General features: G+C 36.7%; 1 long non-coding RNA gene across 2 annotated transcripts in view; it reads left to right on the plus strand.

Moving 5' to 3' along the window:
• Positions 1 to 7,073: 7,073 nt before the first annotated feature.
• LOC135206421 (uncharacterized) overlaps positions 7,074 to 7,222 on the plus strand; it is a 445,079-nt gene continuing 444,930 nt past the window's right edge. For both annotated transcript variants that reach the window (XR_010312738.1, XR_010312739.1), the window contains exon 1: positions 7,074 to 7,222. This exon is cut by the window's right edge and continues 19 nt beyond it. This is a non-coding gene — a long non-coding RNA (uncharacterized LOC135206421).

Here is a 7,222-nt window from a genome sequence, read left to right on the forward strand (position 1 = left end):
CCTCAAGCAGTGAGTGGCTTAGCAGTGTGGAGGCATTTAAGCCATATATCTATGAGGGTATGCTGTCAACTCAAGGAGGAAGAGTGCAGGTACCAGTCAAGATATTACATGGTACAGGGAAACCATAGTGTGGTAGTACATGGTGCTCACCCTCAGTTGGAGAAGTGTCTCACAGGAGATTCAGTTATTTTGTAGGGTATAGGAGGAGAGGAAGTAACTCCTATATGCCGCTTACACCTGTCATGTGAATTGGTGACAGGGAATGTTGATATTGCTGTAAAGGACTCACTGGCTGTGGAAGGTGTACATGTTCTGTTGGGGAATGAAGCTGGTGGTGTGCCATTTATTCCTTGTCCTGTAGTGACAGACAAACTGTTGAGGATTAGCCCTACAGTAGAGTTGAAGAATAACCCCCACCTGTTTCCTAGTTGTGTAACTACCAGAAGTATGAAGAGGACTACGATTGCAAGTGAAGAAACTGAGGATTTACCCACCCAAGAAGGATCAAGTGAAGGATCTTTGTGCTTAGAAGAATTGTTCCAGGGAAGTGATGTTTCCCATAGTGCTGACCAAGAAGAGAAGACGACGACGACGATGAAGAAGAACTTGTTGTTCCTGAAGAGACTCCGAGTAGTGAAAGTGTTCCTGAAGAGATTCTGAGTAGTCAAAGTGTTACTGAAGACAGTAGTGAAACTACAGTAGCTTAGTTAGCAGATATTGAGAGTTCAACCTTTGAAGTTGGTCAAGTGACAAGAGAGAGGCTAATGGACTTGCAGGAGAAGGATGCATCGCTAACTGATTTGTTCTTCAGAGTTGTTGATCGAGAAGATATGCAACAAACTCCTACCTGTTATTATCTGAAAGAAGGTTTGCTTATGAGGAAGTATAGACCTACATAGTATATACCAGGAGGTGCTGTATGAGGCGAATATCATCAAATTTTGATTCCATATCCATTGAGGAGGCAAGTGGTAGCAGTAGCTCATGAGTCTGGACATATGGGAATCAGGAAGACTGTGGAGAAGATCATGAAATATTTTTTCTGGCCTGGACTTCATAAAGATGTTAGCATGTTCTGTTGGGAGTGTCATACCTGCCAGATAGCTGGAAAACCGAGAAACCATCAAGAAAGCCCCCCCTACAACCTATAGAAGTTAGAGGAGAACCCTTTAGCAAAGTGATTATAGACATGGTTGGACCGCAGCCAAAGACAAAGAAAGGAAATGAGTATTTGTTAACATTAATGTGTCCTGTGACAAGATATCCAGAGGCAATCCCTGTTAGAAACATAACTGCCAAGATAGTTGCTGAAAAACTTATGGAGTTTTTATCAAAGTTTTGTATACCAGAAATAGTACAAAGTGATAGAGGAGCAAACTTTACTTCCATTCCAAGTTATTCCAGGATGTGATGAATTTGTTAGGAGTGAAACAACAGTTATCCACTGCCTATCATCCAGGGACTCAAGGTGCCTTAGAAAGGTTCCACCAGACATTGAAAAGTATGCTGACAAAGTATTGTTCTGAGTCAGGAAGAGAATGGGATGTTGGTTTACCATTAATGTTGTTTGAAGTTAGGAGTGCTTATCAAGAAAATATGGGATGTTCACCTAATGAGATGATTTTTGGCAGAGAAGTGAAAGGACCGTTGAAGATTCTCGCAGAAAATTGGGAAGAAAATCAAGATGAAAGCCAAAGAGAGTATGTGAAGAACTTAAGAAAAAGGTTGACAGAGATTAATTCTCTTTAGAAAATTTGAAAGTGAGTCAAGAGAAAATGAAAAGGAGATATGAAGCTAAGACTAAGTTAAGAAGTTTTAGTGTTGGTCAACAAGTGTTAGTGTTCTTACCTGTTAAGAGATTTTCCCTCACTAATAAATTTCAAGGTCCTTACAAGATAATTGAGAAGTTAAGTGATAGAACATATGTGATTGAAACACCAGAAAGAAGAAGACAAAGGAAGATACATGTGAACTTCTTGAAACCTTATTTCTCAGAAACTAAAACTGAAACTGTGTCAATAACACAAACAACTTCATCTACAGAAGACAATGATGGCTACAAATTGGGAGCTGAAAGCAAGGTGAATAATTCTTCACTTTTGGAAAAATTGGAGAATAAGTTGAAACATCTAAGTGTTGAAGAAGGTGAAGACTTAAGTGAAGTGATTAGAATTTTTCCAGAAATTTTTGCAGATGTGCCTAGGCATACTGATCTGACCAAGCATGAGATCGAGATTAAAGAAGATGGAAAACCATTCAAGCAAAGAGCCTATCGCTTATCACCGTATCATCAAGATGTTTTGAAGAAGGAAGTTGGCTATTTGCTGCAACATGGATTAGCAGAACCCAGTTCAAGTCACTTCAGTTCTCCATGTGTGTTAGTGAAGAAACTAGATGGTTCATTTAGAGTGTGTACTGATTATAGGAAACTGAATTCTATCAGTGTGGCTGACAATTATCCTTTGCCTCTTATAGATCAGTTACTTGATAATATTGGGCAAGCTAAGTTTGTTTCCAAGATAGACTTGTTGAAAGGATATTATCAAATTCCCTTAAATGAGAATGCCAAGTTGCTGTCAGGTTTTATTACTCCTTTTGGACTGTATCAGTATACTGTTCTGCCATTTGGTCTGATGAATGCACCTGCAACATTTCAAAGAGTGATGGATCAACTGCTAGGATCGATAGAAGGAGTAAGTGTATACTTGGATGGCATAGTGATTTACTCTGCAACGTGGGAAGAACATCTGAAGATTCTGAAGAAAGTTTTCAAGAAACTTCAAGAAGCAGGACTAATAGTCAACCTAGAGGAGAGTGAGTTTGGAAAGGCAACTGTGCAGTATCTTGGGTTTGAAGTTGGGAAAGGCCTTCTTGCTCCAGTAAATGCTAATGTAGAAGGTATCCGTAAGGTTACCCCACCTACTACCAAGAAACAGCTACAGAGATTTTTAGGCACGGCAGGATTCTATCATCGTTTCTGCCCAAATTTCTCAGCCGTAGTAGCTCCATTGACAGACTTAACTAGTCCCAAAGCTAAGTTTGTTTGGACTCCTGAGTGTCAAGAATCCTTTGAGAAGGTAAAAGCCATTTTAACTTCAAGACCAGTACTTCAAGCTCCAGACTTTAACAAGAAATTGTGATACAAGTTGATGCTTCTGACTATGGCATTGGAGCTGTTCTACTTCAAGTAGAGGAAAATAATATCTACCATCCTGTGCGCTTCATGTCTTCAAAACTGGAAAAACATCAGAAAGTATACTCGACAATCGAGAAGGAAACTTTAGCCTTGATCACAGCATTGGAAAAATTTGAAGTGTATGTGAATAGACCTAGGAATGAAGAAATTTTATAATGTTGTATGATCACAATCCACTATCATTTATCCAGTGGATGAAAAATCATAATCAAAGACTGACCAGGTGGTCTTTGTGCTTGCAACAGATTAACTTAAGAGTGCAGCACATTAGTGGCAAAAGCAATGTAGTTGCTAATTATTTATCCCGTTGCGAATTGTTGGATTCAACACCATGATAAACAATCTTCTAGGGAGAGGTATATTATATGTTGCTACTTTCAAAACACATATATCCCCTCTTTGACTGTATAAAATGTTATATATAAAGTTTAGCAACATTTTTTTCAGATTCCTTAGCTAGGATGTCTTAAAATGCGTGTTCAGATTTCACATAACATAATGTAAAAGAATGTATAAGGTAGAATGTAAAGAAAGAGAGAGATTATCTTTGTTTTCGAAGCTAGAGTTGTTTCAGTAACTTTTCATCGCCTTGAGATTAGAGGAACTCGAGTCTCCGTGTTGTTTTTAAAAACATGTCAATCATCTTTCTTGCTCGAGTCTGATTTGTCGAGTACGTGTCTTTGTTGAGCAGACTGGTTTCATATGCGTACCTCTTTGCCAAAACCACGTGCAAATTTCACAGTTTTTCTGTAAAATTACGTCACTATTTAGAAGCTTCTAGAAGGATTGCATCATATTTTGCATGCCCCAAAACGATTTGAGTCCGTCAGTCTTTTGAGTTTCCCAGTACAAGGAGAGAGAAAAGATTTCAATATAGACTTGGGATTCCTGGCGTGTAGATCTCTCTCTCTCTCTCTCTCTCTTGCTTGGCACTTTTGATTTCAAAGTAACGTAACGATTTAATACTTACTGAATGGTCACTCGTAACTCGTAAATTTCAGATTTGATATTTCTTAGAGTTATTTAGTATTATTTAGTGCTTTTTGTGGAATCTAAACAAACATTGTGTGTGTAACGGGACCTGTTTTTGTGAAACTGTGAAACAAGCTGCAGCAAGGTAAAGTGTGTTATATTTTTATTAGTTTCAACTAATAACTAATGGTCACGATGGTTTAGAGAACTAATAACTAATAGTTACAGTGGTTTGGTAAAAATTTAAACTAATATTTACATTGGCTGAAAAACAATTTACATTTTTACACATTGCAAATTTTTGTGTTTTGTGTTTGTTTCATTTGAAGTGCATTTATCCATTTGCTTATTGAAGTGTGTGTTTTTATTTTATATTCTGTGTGATTAGTGTTTTTTACAATTTTGCTATTTTCCACATTTTTCTGTGTTTTCATTTGCATTCACAATTTAATTAACTTAGTTATTTTCATTATTTAATCATTGCACATTTAATTGAATTCAACACTTGTGAATTTATTTGCATTTACTTAGAATTCTTTTCAAGTTTTATTATTATTTAGCACTTGTGAATTAATTTCCAAATTTCAAGTATTGCCTAACACTTTTGAATTTTGATTGACTTAATTTTCTTGAATTTTGTGATATATCAATTTTGATTTAATTTTACTTAATTGATTCAAAAATTAATTCAACTTAACTTTTTTTTCAAATAACAGTAATTTTCCCTGATATTGTGAATTTCACTTATAATTTTTTTGAGTTTAATAATAACTTTTTGTATATAAAATTTTTAAAAGTGTTTCATTTTCTATACCAGCACACAAATATACTTATGATTAGTTTAGGTAGAAACATAGAGTAGTAATTGATCTGTTTTCCTTCAATTTCCTTGAAGTGAGTTAGAACCAGGGAAGTACTTAGACTTCTGAAATCAGGGAAATACTTAGACTTTTAAAGTTGCTGATGGAGTGATGCCCTTTAATTAATTTAATTACTTACAAGATTACCTCACACCTGTTTTGATGAACTTAGTCTGATTTTCTGCAATACTGGTAAGTTGTTGAGGGATCACTGTTGCCTTTAGAGTATTCAGTCGTTTATTACCTGTGATGAGGGTTCAGGTGTCTGGCTGTTATGAGGTAACAATTAATGAATGGTAAGTGTAGTAACCAGATACATGGCACTTCGTCACAATATATATATTATATATATATATATAGAGATTTATATATATATATATATAATATATATATTGTGACGAAGTGCCATGTATCTGGTTACTACACTTACCATTCATTAATTGTTACCTCATATATATATATATATAGTATATATATATATATATAATATATATATATATATATTATATTAATTATATATATATATATATATAGATATATATATATATAATAATTATATATTATATATATATAATGAATAATAGGAACACTCACTGAAAATGATCCTAATCTTGTCTGCTACTTATGCATTTTTTTTTCTTTTTAAATGTTTGGATGACATATCTGTCATCAGTAAGTGAAGGACTTGAATTTGGATGGCGTTTATATCCGTCATCCGTAAGCGAAAGGATTAATCTTTAAAAGATGGAGGCCCTAGATTTACATATGAGACATTACTTTCAGACTGCATATTATGTTTTGAAGATCTTTTCATATTTTGCCGAGTTTATCGGACTACAAATTTTGGTATTTTGCTACGAATTATTCCCCATTTTCATTTTTGCTTTTAATGTTAACTCTATATCATTTTTCCTGGCAAAAATGTGTTGTGATATTCTGTGTGCATGAGAGAGAGAGAGAGAGAGAGAGAGAGAGAGAGAGAGAATCAAGTTGAATCATAGTCTAATCTCGGGCAAGCACTGATAGTCACGCAGACATAAGTCACAAGAGTTGCTGAAGTAAACCCAGCTACTACAATAATGAGCATAACACCGTGATGAGGATTTATTCTGTATATTAGATGATAAAAGAGACATTCTGTAAAATGTGGATCTCACCCCCTTATGGGTCGGTCCTTCCTGGTTCAGTTCGGGGACCTGGTAACCAACCATCCGCTCTTGAGCTCAATCTTCATTACCTGAGACAAGAATGATTCAAATCCATTTAAATCTATCATTTCTGTTTTCGTGAAGATACTAAAACAATGTGCACACGAGGAAAAGCGTATTCTAGCATTACTGAAATTTTTCTGGCGCATTGCTGAAAGTTCCCCAGTCTAGTGAACCAACGCCAAGTTTTTAACAAAAGGCTAAAGAAAGCATCTGAGTGCTTCGAGATAATAACTGTCCTATTCCTCATATCTACTCAATTGAAACAGTTACCGTTCTTTACTATGTAAACTACTCGGTTGTAAGGTGATTAGCTCACTATACTAGAATGATCATTAAGGTAAAGTATCACGCTAAACCTCTAGTCGTCAAACACGTCAGTCAAGACTAGTGAAGGTGGTAAGAAAATAAAAATCTGTTTTTCTCCCAGTCGGAAGCACTTCCTTCCTGTGTCCTATCATGGAGGGCTCGCTTGAGCAGCGCTTTTACTTCTGTCCATTCCCTTTGTCGTTCACTTGATGGGCATGCACGTCGAAGGAGAGGAAAATGCATCTACAACGGTAGTTCTAGGAATTATAATTTCACTCATATTCTTATTTGCTTTTTTCCCGTTACAGCCTCGAGTCACTCGTAGAGAGAGAGAGAGGGTAGTGGTGAGGATGACTGGCTGCTGCTTGTTGTTATGGGGCTGGTACTCGGGGGGGACCCTAGGTGAGTACGGATCTCCCATAGGGATCCCCGACGCCACCCATCCCTATCTAACCCTGCACCCCCTCCCCCTTCTTCAGTCTGAGCTCTTCTGCACTGCTCGGCCCGAGAGAGTCGTGAGTGAGCGACTCAGTCAGTCTCTTGCTATCATTCGTGCCGTTAAGAGTGTGATGTGCAATTTCTTCTTTCTGTCTCTCCCACGTCTGTCGACTCCTTGTACGTTTTGGCCTACGGCCGCCACCATGTACCCATTTAATCTGCTGGATGCATAAGCAACT

This window comes from Macrobrachium nipponense, chromosome 31 (assembly GCF_015104395.2).
Source record: "Macrobrachium nipponense isolate FS-2020 chromosome 31, ASM1510439v2, whole genome shotgun sequence".
NCBI lineage: Eukaryota > Metazoa > Arthropoda > Malacostraca > Decapoda > Palaemonidae > Macrobrachium > Macrobrachium nipponense.